The 17,500-nt window shown below is 42.9% G+C and overlaps 20 non-coding genes across 20 annotated transcripts; all 20 read right to left on the bottom strand.

Moving 5' to 3' along the window:
* Nucleotides 1-206: 206 nt before the first annotated feature.
* Trnav-aac (transfer RNA valine (anticodon AAC)) lies at nt 207-279 on the bottom strand. Its single transcript has one exon. It is a non-coding gene; the product is annotated as a tRNA-Val (tRNA).
* Nucleotides 280-357: 78 nt separating this feature from the next.
* Trnae-uuc (transfer RNA glutamic acid (anticodon UUC)) lies at nt 358-429 on the bottom strand. Its single transcript has one exon. It is a non-coding gene; the product is annotated as a tRNA-Glu (tRNA).
* Nucleotides 430-1,990: 1,561 nt separating this feature from the next.
* Nucleotides 1,991-2,063, bottom strand: Trnav-aac (transfer RNA valine (anticodon AAC)). The gene has a single exon. It is a non-coding gene; the product is annotated as a tRNA-Val (tRNA).
* A 55-nt stretch (nt 2,064-2,118) lies between these two features.
* On the bottom strand, nt 2,119-2,190 carry Trnae-uuc (transfer RNA glutamic acid (anticodon UUC)). The gene has a single exon. It is a non-coding gene; the product is annotated as a tRNA-Glu (tRNA).
* Nucleotides 2,191-3,752: 1,562 nt separating this feature from the next.
* On the bottom strand, nt 3,753-3,825 carry Trnav-aac (transfer RNA valine (anticodon AAC)). Its single transcript has one exon. It is a non-coding gene; the product is annotated as a tRNA-Val (tRNA).
* Nucleotides 3,826-3,880: 55 nt separating this feature from the next.
* Nucleotides 3,881-3,952, bottom strand: Trnae-uuc (transfer RNA glutamic acid (anticodon UUC)). The gene has a single exon. It is a non-coding gene; the product is annotated as a tRNA-Glu (tRNA).
* A 1,562-nt stretch (nt 3,953-5,514) lies between these two features.
* On the bottom strand, nt 5,515-5,587 carry Trnav-aac (transfer RNA valine (anticodon AAC)). The gene has a single exon. It is a non-coding gene; the product is annotated as a tRNA-Val (tRNA).
* A 55-nt stretch (nt 5,588-5,642) lies between these two features.
* Trnae-uuc (transfer RNA glutamic acid (anticodon UUC)) lies at nt 5,643-5,714 on the bottom strand. The gene has a single exon. It is a non-coding gene; the product is annotated as a tRNA-Glu (tRNA).
* Nucleotides 5,715-7,275: 1,561 nt separating this feature from the next.
* Nucleotides 7,276-7,348, bottom strand: Trnav-aac (transfer RNA valine (anticodon AAC)). The gene has a single exon. It is a non-coding gene; the product is annotated as a tRNA-Val (tRNA).
* Nucleotides 7,349-7,403: 55 nt separating this feature from the next.
* On the bottom strand, nt 7,404-7,475 carry Trnae-uuc (transfer RNA glutamic acid (anticodon UUC)). Its single transcript has one exon. It is a non-coding gene; the product is annotated as a tRNA-Glu (tRNA).
* A 1,561-nt stretch (nt 7,476-9,036) lies between these two features.
* Nucleotides 9,037-9,109, bottom strand: Trnav-aac (transfer RNA valine (anticodon AAC)). The gene has a single exon. It is a non-coding gene; the product is annotated as a tRNA-Val (tRNA).
* A 55-nt stretch (nt 9,110-9,164) lies between these two features.
* Nucleotides 9,165-9,236, bottom strand: Trnae-uuc (transfer RNA glutamic acid (anticodon UUC)). The gene has a single exon. It is a non-coding gene; the product is annotated as a tRNA-Glu (tRNA).
* Nucleotides 9,237-10,797: 1,561 nt separating this feature from the next.
* Nucleotides 10,798-10,870, bottom strand: Trnav-aac (transfer RNA valine (anticodon AAC)). The gene has a single exon. It is a non-coding gene; the product is annotated as a tRNA-Val (tRNA).
* Nucleotides 10,871-10,925: 55 nt separating this feature from the next.
* Trnae-uuc (transfer RNA glutamic acid (anticodon UUC)) lies at nt 10,926-10,997 on the bottom strand. The gene has a single exon. It is a non-coding gene; the product is annotated as a tRNA-Glu (tRNA).
* A 1,561-nt stretch (nt 10,998-12,558) lies between these two features.
* Nucleotides 12,559-12,631, bottom strand: Trnav-aac (transfer RNA valine (anticodon AAC)). The gene has a single exon. It is a non-coding gene; the product is annotated as a tRNA-Val (tRNA).
* Nucleotides 12,632-12,686: 55 nt separating this feature from the next.
* Trnae-uuc (transfer RNA glutamic acid (anticodon UUC)) lies at nt 12,687-12,758 on the bottom strand. Its single transcript has one exon. It is a non-coding gene; the product is annotated as a tRNA-Glu (tRNA).
* A 1,561-nt stretch (nt 12,759-14,319) lies between these two features.
* Nucleotides 14,320-14,392, bottom strand: Trnav-aac (transfer RNA valine (anticodon AAC)). The gene has a single exon. It is a non-coding gene; the product is annotated as a tRNA-Val (tRNA).
* Nucleotides 14,393-14,447: 55 nt separating this feature from the next.
* Nucleotides 14,448-14,519, bottom strand: Trnae-uuc (transfer RNA glutamic acid (anticodon UUC)). Its single transcript has one exon. It is a non-coding gene; the product is annotated as a tRNA-Glu (tRNA).
* Nucleotides 14,520-16,080: 1,561 nt separating this feature from the next.
* Nucleotides 16,081-16,153, bottom strand: Trnav-aac (transfer RNA valine (anticodon AAC)). Its single transcript has one exon. It is a non-coding gene; the product is annotated as a tRNA-Val (tRNA).
* Nucleotides 16,154-16,208: 55 nt separating this feature from the next.
* Nucleotides 16,209-16,280, bottom strand: Trnae-uuc (transfer RNA glutamic acid (anticodon UUC)). The gene has a single exon. It is a non-coding gene; the product is annotated as a tRNA-Glu (tRNA).
* Between the last annotated feature and the right edge of the window lie 1,220 nt (nt 16,281-17,500).

Genomic DNA, 17,500 nt, shown 5'->3' with positions numbered 1-17,500 from the left:
GGCGTTGTGAAGGCCGTAAGTTACATAACTCATTGGGTTAATTACGTTACCTTCGTTAAATAAAGAATGTTGTATTGTATTGTATTGTATAAAGTTATGAGATTGCAATTTTCAATTTTGACTGAGTCACATCGCGGTTGATATGTCTTTGAGGAATCCTAATCCATGTGAAACTATTTCGTTTTCTGTGCAACCAAAAGTGATAATGTTTCCGGCCAGGCTTGAACTGGCGACCTTCCGCGTGTTAGGCGGATGTGATAACCACCACACCACAGAAACCACACTTTTCGTTATAGAATAAAATACGCATGACTTACCCTTTACACCGGACAAGCCAAGAGGAAAATGTTGGCGTCGTTCCCACACCGGGAATCGAACCCGGGCCACGGCGGTGAAAGCGCCGGATCCTAACCACTAGACCATGTGGGATTGCGCGCTTGGTTTTTGCGAGGTTGCTTGTGGTTTGATGTCGCAAGTAATTTATTGCCGCAGAGACACGATCGAGTAACCGATCTGGAGCATCTAAAGAATTGTCCAAATGAGGCTCCAAACCCCTTAGAAATGCAGCCTTAAGCCTAATTAGACCTAAAACAATATTTAGGCTTAACTGTTAGCATTCCGATTCCAGTGATTTAATTTCATTCCCAGGCACGTCACGTCCAAGGGCACTCTGAGATATGGAAACAAGTCTTTAGCCACTTCTGCTGGAGGGATGAGGACAGCTACAACACCGGGCACTTCACCCCCTACTCTTCTCCAATGTAGTGTGTGGGTTCTTTAACGTCCCACACGGAACTTATGAACATAGAAGATATGGGTGAGATGGAATCTACGGTTTATAGTCCTTATCCAAGAAGACTTGAACGGACAAGATGTTGTGATTGCACTTGGCTGATCAACAGGGCACCCATACTCACCTACCCTTTTGAACGCTCTGCAAAGCACAGTATCATTTTCTGGAATATGGATATTTCATTACCCTTTTTTGGCCTTTGGTAACTGGCCATCAAAACAGATGTATTTCCAGTCAGGTTTGAACTGACCACCTTCTGGGTGTAACCACTACACTATGGAAACCACCTGATTGGCTTTTAAATAGCACTGCTTGGTTTTCTAGCCGGACTCAAAATAAAGCTTGGTTTGACTTTGTCTGGTGACTTCTTCGTTTCAGTTTGGCTCAAAGGTCAAGAGTTCATAAACACGCAGAAACCAAAGATTTCTGCTGAGATCAAAGATGCACACTTTAAGACACAGTCGAGTATTTGCGTCTTCGATCTCTATCATTTTTTCTTCTCATTGGTAACAAATGTTTCAGTATTCCTGATAGGGTAATCTTTAGGTACATTGTCTTCTTCATTATCGCAACACTTTCGTTTTTAATCAGTGAACCAAGAATAAGTTACTAAATATTGAAAATGCGTGGGCACAAGGAGTTATCTCTAAAAATTTGAACGTCATACAGCAGTCGATCTCTGAGTAACCATGATTTAAAAATGCGACATTTTACCAAGAACAGTCATTTGGGCCTTTGCCAAGCAAAGAATTTATCACTTTTTGATGCCTAACAATGAGCTGAGCTTTCTTGCTAAGCGGCTTAGAATTAAAGATTTATGTAAGTTTAACAAGTTCTTTCGCCTTTTGAAGTCAATTTGTCACTACCATGATACCTGCTGTCAGCGAACTCGTATCTTATCGAACCTTCCCTACTAGGTTGGCTTTACCTCATGATATGTTTTATTTTCAAGGCAGGTGTATTTCCGAGGTGGTTGTGTTTGGAAGGACCGATGGACCCTCCCTCTCGCCCCCTGCTCTGGCAAATACTCATGTGGACATCGTAACTCCCAAAGACACTGTTCTCCAAAATTAACATGGTAGTCCTTGATGAGATTGCAATTTTCAAGTTTACTGAGTCACATCGCAGTTGATATGTCTTTGAGGAATGCTAATCCATGTGCAACTATTTCGTTTTCTGTGCAACCAAAAGTGGTGATGTTTCCGGCCAGGCTTGAACTGGCGACCTTCCGCGTGTTAGGCGGATGTGATAACCACTACACCACAGAAACCACACTTTTCGTTACCCTTTACACCGGACAAGCCAAGAGGAAAATGTTGGCGTCGTTCCCACACCGGGAATCGAACCCGGGCCACGGCGGTGAAAGCGCCGGATCCTAACCACTAGACCATGTGGGATTGCGCGCTTGGTTTTTTGCGAGGTTGCTTGTGGTTTGATGTCGCAAGTAATTTATTGCCGCAGAGACACGATCGAGTAACCGATCTGGAGCATCTAAAGAATTGTCCAAATGAGGCTCCAAACCCCTTAGAAATGCAGCCTTAAGCCTAATTAGACCTAAAACAATATTTAGGCTTAACTGTTAGCATTCCGATTCCAGTGATTTAATTTCATTCCCAGGCACGTCACGTCCAAGGGCACTCTGAGATATGGAAACAAGTCTTTAGCCACTTCTGCTGGAGGGATGAGGACAGCTACAACACCGGGCACTTCACCCCCTACTCTTCTCCAATGTAGTGTGTGGGTTCTTTAACGTCCCACACGGAACTTATGAACATAGAAGATATGGGTGAGATGGAATCTACGGTTTATAGTCCTTATCCAAGAAGACTTGAACGTACAAGATGTTGTGATTGCACTTGGCTGATCAACAGCGCACCCATACTCACCTACCCTTTTGAACGCTCTGCAAAGCACAGTATCATTTTCTCGAATATGGATATTTCATTACCCTTTTTTGGCCTTTGGTAACTGGCCATCAAAACAGATGTATTTCCAGTCAGGTTTGAACTGACCACCTTCTGGGTGTAACCACTACACTATGGAAACCACCTGATTGGCTTTTAAACAGCACTGCTTGGTTTTCTAGCCGGACTCAAAATAAAGCTTGGTTTGACTTTGTCTGGTGACTTCTTCGTTTCAGTTTGGCTCAAAGGTCAAGAGTTCATAAACACGCAGAAACCAAAGATTTTTGCTGAGATCAAAGATGCACACTTTAAGACACAGTCGAGTATTTGCGTCTTCGATCTCTATCATTTTTTCTTCTCATTGGTAACAAATGTTTCAGTATTCCTGATAGGGTAATCTTTAGGTACATTGTCTTCTTCACTATCGCAACACTTTCGTTTTTAATCAGTGAACCAAGAATAAGTTACTAAATATTGAAAATGCGTGGGCACAAGGAGTTATCTCTAAAAATTTGAACGTCATACAGCAGTCGATCTCTGAGTAACCATGATTTAAAAATGCGACATTTTACCAAGAACAGTCATTTGGGCCTTTGCCAAGCAAAGAATTTATCACTTTTTGATGCCTAACAATGAGCTGAGCTTTCTTGCTAAGCGGCTTAGAATTAAAGATTTATGTAAGTTTAACAAGTTCTTTCGCCTTTTGAAGTCAATTTGTCACTACCATGATACCTGCTGTCAGCGAACTCGTATCTTATCGAACCTTCCCTACTAGGTTGGCTTTACCTCATGATATGTTTTATTTTCAAGGCAGGTGTATTTCCGAGGTGGTTGTGTTTGGAAGGACCGATGGACCCTCCCTCTCGCCCCCTGCTCTGGCAAATACTCATGTGGACATCGTAACTCCCAAAGACACTGTTCTCCAAAATTAACATGGTAGTCCTTGATGAGATTGCAATTTTCAAGTTTACTGAGTCACATCGCAGTTGATATGTCTTTGAGGAATGCTAATCCATGTGCAACTATTTCGTTTTCTGTGCAACCAAAAGTGGTGATGTTTCCGGCCAGGCTTGAACTGGCGACCTTCCGCGTGTTAGGCGGATGTGATAACCACTACACCACAGAAACCACACTTTTCGTTACCCTTTACACCGGACAAGCCAAGAGGAAAATGTTGGCGTCGTTCCCACACCGGGAATCGAACCCGGGCCACGGCGGTGAAAGCGCCGGATCCTAACCACTAGACCATGTGGGATTGCGCGCTTGGTTTTTTGCGAGGTTGCTTGTGGTTTGATGTCGCAAGTAATTTATTGCCGCAGAGACACGATCGAGTAACCGATCTGGAGCATCTAAAGAATTGTCCAAATGAGGCTCCAAACCCCTTAGAAATGCAGCCTTAAGCCTAATTAGACCTAAGACAATATTTAGGCTTAACTGTTAGCATTCCGATTCCAGTGATTTAATTTCATTCCCAGGCACGTCACGTCCAAGGGCACTCTGAGATATGGAAACAAGTCTTTAGCCACTTCTGCTGGAGGGATGAGGACAGCTACAACACCGGGCACTTCACCCCCTACTCTTCTCCAATGTAGTGTGTGGGTTCTTTAACGTCCCACACGGAACTTATGAACATAGAAGATATGGGTGAGATGGAATCTACGGTTTATAGTCCTTATCCAAGAAGACTTGAACGTACAACATGTTGTGATTGCACTTGGCTGATCAACAGGGCACCCATACTCACCTACCCTTTTGAACGCTCTGCAAAGCACAGTATCATTTTCTGGAATATGGATATTTCATTACCCTTTTTTGGCCTTTGGTAACTGGCCATCAAAACAGATGTATTTCCAGTCAGGTTTGAACTGACCACCTTCTGGGTGTAACCACTACACTATGGAAACCACCTGATTGGCTTTTAAACAGCACTGCTTGGTTTTCTAGCCGGACTCAAAATAAAGCTTGGTTTGACTTTGTCTGGTGACTTCTTCGTTTCAGTTTGGCTCAAAGGTCAAGAGTTCATAAACACGCAGAAACCAAAGATTTTTGCTGAGATCAAAGATGCACACTTTAAGACACAGTCGAGTATTTGCGTCTTCGATCTCTATCATTTTTTCTTCTCATTGGTAACAAATGTTTCAGTATTCCTGATAGGGTAATCTTTAGGTACATTGTCTTCTTCACTATCGCAACACTTTCGTTTTTAATCAGTGAACCAAGAATAAGTTACTAAATATTGAAAATGCGTGGGCACAAGGAGTTATCTCTAAAAATTTGAACGTCATACAGCAGTCGATCTCTGAGTAACCATGATTTAAAAATGCGACATTTTACCAAGAACAGTCATTTGGGCCTTTGCCAAGCAAAGAATTTATCACTTTTTGATGCCTAACAATGAGCTGAGCTTTCTTGCTAAGCGGCTTAGAATTAAAGATTTATGTAAGTTTAACAAGTTCTTTCGCCTTTTGAAGTCAATTTGTCACTACCATGATACCTGCTGTCAGCGAACTCGTATCTTATCGAACCTTCCCTACTAGGTTGGCTTTACCTCATGATATGTTTTATTTTCAAGGCAGGTGTATTTCCGAGGTGGTTGTGTTTGGAAGGACCGATGGACCCTCCCTCTCGCCCCCTGCTCTGGCAAATACTCATGTGGACATCGTAACTCCCAAAGACACTGTTCTCCAAAATTAACATGGTAGTCCTTGATGAGATTGCAATTTTCAAGTTTACTGAGTCACATCGCAGTTGATATGTCTTTGAGGAATGCTAATCCATGTGCAACTATTTCGTTTTCTGTGCAACCAAAAGTGGTGATGTTTCCGGCCAGGCTTGAACTGGCGACCTTCCGCGTGTTAGGCGGATGTGATAACCACTACACCACAGAAACCACACTTTTCGTTACCCTTTACACCGGACAAGCCAAGAGGAAAATGTTGGCGTCGTTCCCACACCGGGAATCGAACCAGGGCCACGGCGGTGAAAGCGCCGGATCCTAACCACTAGACCATGTGGGATTGCGCGCTTGGTTTTTGCGAGGTTGCTTGTGGTTTGATGTCGCAAGTAATTTATTGCCGCAGAGACACGATCGAGTAACCGATCTGGAGCATCTAAAGAATTGTCTAAATGAGGCTCCAAACCCCTTAGAAATGCAGCCTTAAGCCTAATTAGACCTAAGACAATATTTAGGCTTAACTGTTAGCATTCCGATTCCAGTGATTTAATTTCATTCCCAGGCACGTCACGTCCAAGGGCACTCTGAGATATGGAAACAAGTCTTTAGCCACTTCTGCTGGAGGGATGAGGACAGCTACAACACCGGGCACTTCACCCCCTACTCTTCTCCAATGTAGTGTGTGGGTTCTTTAACGTCCCACACGGAACTTATGAACATAGAAGATATGGGTGAGATGGAATCTACGGTTTATAGTCCTTATCCAAGAAGACTTGAACGTACAAGATGTTGTGATTGCACTTGGCTGATCAACAGGGCACCCATACTCACCTACCCTTTTGAACGCTCTGCAAAGCACAGTATCATTTTCTCGAATATGGATATTTCATTACCCTTTTTTGGCCTTTGGTAACTAGCCATCAAAACAGATGTATTTCCAGTCAGGTTTGAACTGACCACCTTCTGGGTGTAACCACTACACTATGGAAACCACCTGATTGGCTTTTAAACAGCACTGCTTGGTTTTCTAGCCGGACTCAAAATAAAGCTTGGTTTGACTTTGTCTGGTGACTTCTTCGTTTCAGTTTGGCTCAAAGGTCAAGAGTTCATAAACACGCAGAAACCAAAGATTTCTGCTGAGATCAAAGATGCACACTTTAAGACACAGTCGAGTATTTGCGTCTTCGATCTCTATCATTTTTTCTTCTCATTGGTAACAAATGTTTCAGTATTCCTGATAGGGTAATCTTTAGGTACATTGTCTTCTTCACTATCGCAACACTTTCGTTTTTAATCAGTGAACCAAGAATAAGTTACTAAATATTGAAAATGCGTGGGCACAAGGAGTTATCTCTAAAAATTTGAACGTCATACAGCAGTCGATCTCTGAGTAACCATGATTTAAAAATGCGACATTTTACCAAGAACAGTCATTTGGGCCTTTGCCAAGCAAAGAATTTATCACTTTTTGATGCCTAACAATGAGCTGAGCTTTCTTGCTAAGCGGCTTAGAATTAAAGATTTATGTAAGTTTAACAAGTTCTTTCGCCTTTTGAAGTCAATTTGTCACTACCATGATACCTGCTGTCAGCGAACTCGTATCTTATCGAACCTTCCCTACTAGGTTGGCTTTACCTCATGATATGTTTTATTTTCAAGGCAGGTGTATTTCCGAGGTGGTTGTGTTTGGAAGGACCGATGGACCCTCCCTCTCGCCCCCTGCTCTGGCAAATACTCATGTGGACATCGTAACTCCAATAGACACTGTTCTCCAAAATTAACATGGTAGTCCTTGATGAGATTGCAATTTTCAAGTTTACTGAGTCACATCGCAGTTGATATGTCTTTGAGGAATGCTAATCCATGTGCAACTATTTCGTTTTCTGTGCAACCAAAAGTGGTGATGTTTCCGGCCAGGCTTGAACTGGCGACCTTCCGCGTGTTAGGCGGATGTGATAACCACTACACCACAGAAACCACACTTTTCGTTACCCTTTACACCGGACAAGCCAAGAGGAAAATGTTGGCGTCGTTCCCACACCGGGAATCGAACCCGGGCCACGGCGGTGAAAGCGCCGGATCCTAACCACTAGACCATGTGGGATTGCGCGCTTGGTTTTTGCGAGGTTGCTTGTGGTTTGATGTCGCAAGTAATTTATTGCCGCAGAGACACGATCGAGTAACCGATCTGGAGCATCTAAAGAATTGTCCAAATGAGGCTCCAAACCCCTTAGAAATGCAGCCTTAAGCCTAATTAGACCTAAAACAATATTTAGGCTTAACTGTTAGCATTCCGATTCCAGTGATTTAATTTCATTCCCAGGCACGTCACGTCCAAGGGCACTCTGAGATATGGAAACAAGTCTTTAGCCACTTCTGCTGGAGGGATGAGGACAGCTACAACACCGGGCACTTCACCCCCTACTCTTCTCCAATGTAGTGTGTGGGTTCTTTAACGTCCCACACGGAACTTATGAACATAGAAGATATGGGTGAGATGGAATCTACGGTTTATAGTCCTTATCCAAGAAGACTTGAACGTACAAGATGTTGTGATTGCACTTGGCTGATCAACAGGGCACCCATACTCACCTACCCTTTTGAACGCTCTGCAAAGCACAGTATCATTTTCTGGAATATGGATATTTCATTACCCTTTTTTGGCCTTTGGTAACTGGCCATCAAAACAGATGTATTTCCAGTCAGGTTTGAACTGACCACCTTCTGGGTGTAACCACTACACTATGGAAACCACCTGATTGGCTTTTAAACAGCACTGCTTGGTTTTCTAGCCGGACTCAAAATAAAGCTTGGTTTGACTTTGTCTGGTGACTTCTTCGTTTCAGTTTGGCTCAAAGGTCAAGAGTTCATAAACACGCAGAAACCAAAGATTTCTGCTGAGATCAAAGATGCACACTTTAAGACACAGTCGAGTATTTGCGTCTTCGATCTCTATCATTTTTTCTTCTCATTGGTAACAAATGTTTCAGTATTCCTGATAGGGTAATCTTTAGGTACATTGTCTTCTTCACTATCGCAACACTTTCGTTTTTAATCAGTGAACCAAGAATAAGTTACTAAATATTGAAAATGCGTGGGCACAAGGAGTTATCTCTAAAAATTTGAACGTCATACAGCAGTCGATCTCTGAGTAACCATGATTTAAAAATGCGACATTTTACCAAGAACAGTCATTTGGGCCTTTGCCAAGCAAAGAATTTATCACTTTTTGATGCCTAACAATGAGCTGAGCTTTCTTGCTAAGCGGCTTAGAATTAAAGATTTATGTAAGTTTAACAAGTTCTTTCGCCTTTTGAAGTCAATTTGTCACTACCATGATACCTGCTGTCAGCGAACTCGTATCTTATCGAACCTTCCCTACTAGGTTGGCTTTACCTCATGATATGTTTTATTTTCAAGGCAGGTGTATTTCCGAGGTGGTTGTGTTTGGAAGGACCGATGGACCCTCCCTCTCGCCCCCTGCTCTGGCAAATACTCATGTGGACATCGTAACTCCCAAAGACACTGTTCTCCAAAATTAACATGGTAGTCCTTGATGAGATTGCAATTTTCAAGTTTACTGAGTCACATCGCAGTTGATATGTCTTTGAGGAATGCTAATCCATGTGCAACTATTTCGTTTTCTGTGCAACCAAAAGTGGTGATGTTTCCGGCCAGGCTTGAACTGGCGACCTTCCGCGTGTTAGGCGGATGTGATAACCACTACACCACAGAAACCACACTTTTCGTTACCCTTTACACCGGACAAGCCAAGAGGAAAATGTTGGCGTCGTTCCCACACCGGGAATCGAACCCGGGCCACGGCGGTGAAAGCGCCGGATCCTAACCACTAGACCATGTGGGATTGCGCGCTTGGTTTTTGCGAGGTTGCTTGTGGTTTGATGTCGCAAGTAATTTATTGCCGCAGAGACACGATCGAGTAACCGATCTGGAGCATCTAAAGAATTGTCCAAATGAGGCTCCAAACCCCTTAGAAATGCAGCCTTAAGCCTAATTAGACCTAAAACAATATTTAGGCTTAACTGTTAGCATTCCGATTCCAGTGATTTAATTTCATTCCCAGGCACGTCACGTCCAAGGGCACTCTGAGATATGGAAACAAGTCTTTAGCCACTTCTGCTGGAGGGATGAGGACAGCTACAACACCGGGCACTTCACCCCCTACTCTTCTCCAATGTAGTGTGTGGGTTCTTTAACGTCCCACACGGAACTTATGAACATAGAAGATATGGGTGAGATGGAATCTACGGTTTATAGTCCTTATCCAAGAAGACTTGAACGGACAAGATGTTGTGATTGCACTTGGCTGATCAACAGGGCACCCATACTCACCTACCCTTTTGAACGCTCTGCAAAGCACAGTATCATTTTCTGGAATATGGATATTTCATTACCCTTTTTTGGCCTTTGGTAACTGGCCATCAAAACAGATGTATTTCCAGTCAGGTTTGAACTGACCACCTTCTGGGTGTAACCACTACACTATGGAAACCACCTGATTGGCTTTTAAACAGCACTGCTTGGTTTTCTAGCCGGACTCAAAATAAAGCTTGGTTTGACTTTGTCTGGTGACTTCTTCGTTTCAGTTTGGCTCAAAGGTCAAGAGTTCATAAACACGCAGAAACCAAAGATTTCTGCTGAGATCAAAGATGCACACTTTAAGACACAGTCGAGTATTTGCGTCTTCGATCTCTATCATTTTTTCTTCTCATTGGTAACAAATGTTTCAGTATTCCTGATAGGGTAATCTTTAGGTACATTGTCTTCTTCACTATCGCAACACTTTCGTTTTTAATCAGTGAACCAAGAATAAGTTACTAAATATTGAAAATGCGTGGGCACAAGGAGTTATCTCTAAAAATTTGAACGTCATACAGCAGTCGATCTCTGAGTAACCATGATTTAAAAATGCGACATTTTACCAAGAACAGTCATTTGGGCCTTTGCCAAGCAAAGAATTTATCACTTTTTGATGCCTAACAATGAGCTCAGCTTTCTTGCTAAGCGGCTTAGAATTAAAGATTTATGTAAGTTTAACAAGTTCTTTCGCCTTTTGAAGTCAATTTGTCACTACCATGATACTTGCTGTCAGGGAACTCGTATCTTATCGAACCTTCCCTACTAGGTTGGCTTTACCTCATGATATGTTTTATTTTCAAGGCAGGTGTATTTCCGAGGTGGTTGTGTTTGGAAGGACCGATGGACCCTCCCTCTCGCCCCCTGCTCTGGCAAATACTCATGTGGACATCGTAACTCCCAAAGACACTGTTCTCCAAAATTAACATGGTAGTCCTTGATGAGATTGCAATTTTCAAGTTTACTGAGTCACATCGCAGTTGATATGTCTTTGAGGAATGCTAATCCATGTGCAACTATTTCGTTTTCTGTGCAACCAAAAGTGGTGATGTTTCCGGCCAGGCTTGAACTGGCGACCTTCCGCGTGTTAGGCGGATGTGATAACCACTACACCACAGAAACCACACTTTTCGTTACCCTTTACACCGGACAAGCCAAGAGGAAAATGTTGGCGTCGTTCCCACACCGGGAATCGAACCCGGGCCACGGCGGTGAAAGCGCCGGATCCTAACCACTAGACCATGTGGGATTGCGCGCTTGGTTTTTGCGAGGTTGCTTGTGGTTTGATGTCGCAAGTAATTTATTGCCGCAGAGACACGATCGAGTAACCGATCTGGAGCATCTAAAGAATTGTCCAAATGAGGCTCCAAACCCCTTAGAAATGCAGCCTTAAGCCTAATTAGACCTAAAACAATATTTAGGCTTAACTGTTAGCATTCCGATTCCAGTGATTTAATTTCATTCCCAGGCACGTCACGTCCAAGGGCACTCTGAGATATGGAAACAAGTCTTTAGCCACTTCTGCTGGAGAGATGAGGACAGCTACAACACCGGGCACTTCACCCCCTACTCTTCTCCAATGTAGTGTGTGGGTTCTTTAACGGCCCACACAGAACTTATGAACATAGAAGATATGGGTGAGATGGAATCTACGGTTTATAGTCCTTATCCAAGAAGACTTGAACGGACAAGATGTTGTGATTGCACTTGGCTGATCAACAGGGCACCCATACTCACCTACCCTTTTGAACGCTCTGCAAAGCACAGTATCATTTTCTGGAATATGGATATTTCATTACCCTTTTTTGGCCTTTGGTAACTGGCCATCAAAACAGATGTATTTCCAGTCAGGTTTGAACTGACCACCTTCTGGGTGTAACCACTACACTATGGAAACCACCTGATTGGCTTTTAAACAGCACTGCTTGGTTTTCTAGCCGGACTCAAAATAAAGCTTGGTTTGACTTTGTCTGGTGACTTCTTCGTTTCAGTTTGGCTCAAAGGTCAAGAGTTCATAAACACGCAGAAACCAAAGATTTCTGCTGAGATCAGAGATGCACACTTTAAGACACAGTCGAGTATTTGCGTCTTCGATCTCTATCATTTTTTCTTCTCATTGGTAACAAATGTTTCAGCATTCCTGATAGGGTAATCTTTAGGTACATTGTCTTCTTCATTATCGCAACACTTTCGTTTTTAATCAGTGAACCAAGAATAAGTTACTAAATATTGAAAATGCGTGGGCACAAGGAGTTATCTCTTAAAATTTGAACGTCATACAGCAGTCGATCTCTGAGTAACCATTATTTAAAAATGCGACATTTTACCAAGAACAGTCATTTGGGCCTTTGCCAAGCAAAGAATTTATCACTTTTTGATGCCTAACAATGAGCTGAGCTTTCTTGCTAAGCGGCTTAGAATTAAAGATTTATGTAAGTTTAACAAGTTCTTTCGCCTTTTGAAGTCAATTTGTCACTACCATGATACCTGCTGTCAGCGAACTCGTATCTTATCAAACCTTCCCTACTAGGTTGGCTTTACCTCATGATATGTTTTATTTTCAAGGCAGGTGTATTTCCGAGGTGGTTGTGTTTGGAAGGACCGATGGACCCTCCCTCTCGCCCCCTGCTCTGGCAAATACTCATGTGGACATCGTAACTCCCAAAGACACTGTTCTCCAAAATTAACATGGTAGTCCTTGATGAGATTGCAATTTTCAAGTTTACTGAGTCACATCGCAGTTGATATGTCTTTGAGGAATCCTAATCCATGTGCAACTATTTCGTTTTCTGTGCAACCAAAAGTGGTGATGTTTCCGGCCAGGCTTGAACTGGCGACCTTCCGCGTGTTAGGCGGATGTGATAACCACTACACCACAGAAACCACACTTTTCGTTACCCTTTACACCGGACAAGCCAAGAGGAAAATGTTGGCGTCGTTCCCACACCGGGAATCGAACCCGGGCCACGGCGGTGAAAGCGCCGGATCCTAACCACTAGACCATGTGGGATTGCGCGCTTGGTTTTTGCGAGGTTGCTTGTGGTTTGATGTCGCAAGTAATTTATTGCCGCAGAGACACGATCGAGTAACCGATCTGGAGCATCTAAAGAATTGTCCAAATGAGGCTCCAAACCCCTTAGAAATGCAGCCTTAAGCCTAATTAGACCTAAAACAATATTTAGGCTTAACTGTTAGCATTCCGATTCCAGTGATTTAATTTCATTCCCAGGCACGTCACGTCCAAGGGCACTCTGAGATATGGAAACAAGTCTTTAGCCACTTCTGCTGGAGAGATGAGGACACCTACAACACCGGGCACTTCACCCCCTACTCTTCTCCAATGTAGTGTGTGGGTTCTTTAACGGCCCACACGGAACTTATGAACATAGAAGATATGGGTGAGATGGAATCTACGGTTTATAGTCCTTATCCAAGAAGACTTGAACGGACAAGATGTTGTGATTGCACTTGGCTGATCAACAGGGCACCCATACTCACCTACCCTTTTGAACGCTCTGCAAAGCACAGTATCATTTTCTGGAATATGGATATTTCATTACCCTTTTTTGGCCTTTGGTAACTGGCCATCAAAACAGATGTATTTCCAGTCAGGTTTGAACTGACCACCTTCTGGGTGTAACCACTACACTATGGAAACCACCTGATTGGCTTTTAAACAGCACTGCTTGGTTTTCTAGCCGGACTCAAAATAAAGCTTGGTTTGACTTTGTCTGGTGACTTCTTCGTTTCAGTTTGGCTCAAAGGTCAAGAGTTCATAAACACGCAGAAACCAAAGATTTCTGCTGAGATCAAAGATGCACACTTTAAGACACAGTCGAGTATTTGCGTCTTCGATCTCTATCATTTTTTCTTCTCATTGGTAACAAATGTTTCAGCATTCCTGATAGGGTAATCTTTAGGTACATTGTCTTCTTCATTATCGCAACACTTTCGTTTTTAATCAGTGAACCAAGAATAAGTTACTAAATATTGAAAATGCGTGGGCACAAGGAGTTATCTCTAAAAATTTGAACGTCATACAGCAGTCGATCTCTGAGTAACCATTATTTAAAAATGCGACATTTTACCAAGAACAGTCATTTGGGCGTTTGCCAAGCAAAGAATTTATCACTTTTTGATGCCTAACAATGAGCTGAGCTTTCTTGCTAAGCGGCTTAGAATTAAAGATTTATGTAAGTTTAACAAGTTCTTTCGCCTTTTGAAGTCAATTTGTCACTACCATGATACCTGCTGTCAGCGAACTCGTATCTTATCGAACCTTCCCTACTAGGTTGGCTTTACCTCATGATATGTTTTATTTTCAAGGCAGGTGTATTTCCGAGGTGGTTGTGTTTGGAAGGACCGATGGACCCTCCCTCTCGCCCCCTGCTCTGGCAAATACTCATGTGGACATCGTAACTCCCAAAGACACTGTTCTCCAAAATTAACATGGTAGTCCTTGATGAGATTGCAATTTTCAAGTTTACTGAGTCACATCGCAGTTGATATGTCTTTGAGGAATCCTAATCCATGTGCAACTATTTCGTTTTCTGTGCAACCAAAAGTGGTGATGTTTCCGGCCAGGCTTGAACTGGCGACCTTCCGCGTGTTAGGCGGATGTGATAACCACTACACCACAGAAACCACACTTTTCGTTACCCTTTACACCGGACAAGCCAAGAGGAAAATGTTGGCGTCGTTCCCACACCGGGAATCGAACCCGGGCCACTGCGGTGAAAGCGCCGGATCCTAACCACTAGACCATGTGGGATTGCGCGCTTGGTTTTTGCGAGGTTGCTTGTGGTTTGATGTCGCAAGTAATTTATTGCCGCAGAGACACGATCGAGTAACCGATCTGGAGCATCTAAAGAATTGTCCAAATGAGGCTCCAAACCCCTTAGAAATGCAGCCTTAAGCCTAATTAGACCTAAAACAATATTTAGGCTTAACTGTTAGCATTCCGATTCCAGTGATTTAATTTCATTCCCAGGCACGTCACGTCCAAGGGCACTCTGAGATATGGAAACAAGTCTTTAGCCACTTCTGCTGGAGGGATGAGGACAGCTACAACACCGGGCACTTCACCCCCTACTCTTCTCCAATGTAGTGTGTGGGTTCTTTAACGGCCCACACGGAACTTATGAACATAGAAGATATGGGTGAGATGGAATCTACGGTTTATAGTCCTTATCCAAGAAGACTTGAACGGACAAGATGTTGTGATTGCACTTGGCTGATCAACAGGGCACCCATACTCACCTACCCTTTTGAACGCTCTGCAAAGCACAGTATCATTTTCTGGAATATGGATATTTCATTACCCTTTTTTGGCCTTTGGTAACTGGCCATCAAAACAGATGTATTTCCAGTCAGGTTTGAACTGACCACCTTCTGGGTGTAACCACTACACTATGGAAACCACCTGATTGGCTTTTAAACAGCACTGCTTGGTTTTCTAGCCGGACTCAAAATAAAGCTTGGTTTGACTTTGTCTGGTGACTTCTTCGTTTCAGTTTGGCTCAAAGGTCAAGAGTTCATAAACACGCAGAAACCAAAGATTTCTGCTGAGATCAGAGATGCACACTTTAAGACACAGTCGAGTATTTGCGTCTTCGATCTCTATCATTTTTTCTTCTCATTGGTAACAAATGTTTCAGCATTCCTGATAGGGTAATCTTTAGGTACATTGTCTTCTTCATTATCGCAACACTTTCGTTTTTAATCAGTGAACCAAGAATAAGTTACTAAATATTGAAAATGCGTGGGCACAAGGAGTTATCTCTTAAAATTTGAACGTCATACAGCAGTCGATCTCTGAGTAACCATTATTTAAAAATGCGACATTTTACCAAGAACAGTCATTTGGGCCTTTGCCAAGCAAAGAATTTATCACCTTTTGATGTCTAACAATGAGCTCAGCTTTCTTGCTAAGCGGCTTAGAATTAAAGATTTATGTAAGTTTAACAAGTTCTTTCGCCTTTTGAAGTCAATTTGTCACTACCATGATACCTGCTGTCAGCGAACTCGTATCTTATCGAACCTTCCCTACTAGGTTGGCTTTACCTCATGATATGTTTTATTTTCAAGGCAGGTGTATTTCCGAGGTGGTTGTGTTTGGAAGGACCGATGGACCCTCCCTCTCGCCCCCTGCTCTGGCAAATACTCATGTGGACATCGTAACTCCCAAAGACACTGTTCTCCAAAATTAACATGGTAGTCCTTGATGAGATTGCAATTTTCAAGTTTACTGAGTCACATCGCAGTTGATATGTCTTTGAGGAATGCTAATCCATGTGCAACTATTTCGTTTTCTGTGCAACCAAAAGTGGTGATGTTTCCGGCCAGGCTTGAACTGGCGACCTTCCGCGTGTTAGGCGGATGTGATAACCACTACACCACAGAAACCACACTTTTCGTTACCCTTTACACCGGACAAGCCAAGAGGAAAATGTTGGCGTCGTTCCCACACCGGGAATCGAACCCGGGCCACGGCGGTGAAAGCGCCGGATCCTAACCACTAGACCATGTGGGATTGCGCGCTTGGTTTTTGCGAGGTTGCTTGTGGTTTGATGTCGCAAGTAATTTATTGCCGCAGAGACACGATCGAGTAACCGATCTGGAGCATCTAAAGAATTGTCCAAATGAGGCTCCAAACCCCGTAGAAATGCAGCCTTAAGCCTAATTAGACCTAAAACAATATTTAGGCTTAACTGTTAGCATTCCGATTCCAGTGATTTAATTTCATTCCCAGGCACGTCACGTCCAAGGGCACTCTGAGATATGGAAACAAGTCTTTAGCCACTTCTGCTGGAGGGATGAGGACAGCTACAACACCGGGCACTTCACCCCCTACTCTTCTCCAATGTAGTGTGTGGGTTCTTTAACGTCCCACACGGAACTTATGAACATAGAAGATATGGGTGAGATGGAATCTACGGTTTATAGTCCTTATCCAAGAAGACTTGAACGTACAAGATGTTGTGATTGCACTTGGCTGATCAACAGGGCACCCATACTCACCTACCCTTTTGAACACTCTGCAAAGCACAGTATCATTTTCTGGAATATGGATATTTCATTACCCTTTTTTGGCCTTTGGTAACTGGCCATCAAAACAGATGTATTTCCAGTCAGGTTTGAACTGACCACCTTGTGGGTGTAACCACTAAACTATGGAAACCACCTGATTGGCTTTTAAACAGCACTGCTTGGTTTTCTAGCCGGACTCAAAATAAAGCTTGGTTTGACTTTGTCTGGTGACTTCTTCGTTTCACTTTGGCTCAAAGGTCAAGAGTTCATAAACACGCAGAAACCAAAGATTTCTGCTGAGATCAGAGATGCACACTTTAAGACACAGTCGAGTATTTGCGTCTTCGATCTCTATCATTTTTTCTTCTCATTGGTAACAAATGTTTCAGCATTCCTGATAGGGTAATCTTTAGGTACATTGTCTTCTTCATTATCGCAACACTTTCGTTTTTAATCAGTGAACCAAGAATAAGTTACTAGATATTGAAAATGCGTGGGCACAAGGAGTTATCTCTAAAAATTTGAACGTCATACAGCAGTCGATCTCTGAGTAACCATGATTTAAATATGCGACATTTTACCAAGAACAGCCATTTGGGCCTTTGCCAAGCAAAGAATTTATCACTTTTTGATGCCTAACAATGAGTCCAGCTTTCTTGCTAAGCGGCTTAGAATTAAAGATTTATGTAAGTTTAACAAGTTCTTTCGCCTTTTGAAGTCAAT

The sequence above is a fragment of the Montipora capricornis genome, chromosome 7 (genome assembly GCF_036669925.1).
Source record: "Montipora capricornis isolate CH-2021 chromosome 7, ASM3666992v2, whole genome shotgun sequence".
NCBI classification, from domain to species: Eukaryota; Metazoa; Cnidaria; class Anthozoa; order Scleractinia; family Acroporidae; genus Montipora; species Montipora capricornis.
The sequence above is the reverse complement of the archived record's forward strand: the minus strand, read 5'-3'. Positions and strand labels throughout refer to the sequence as shown.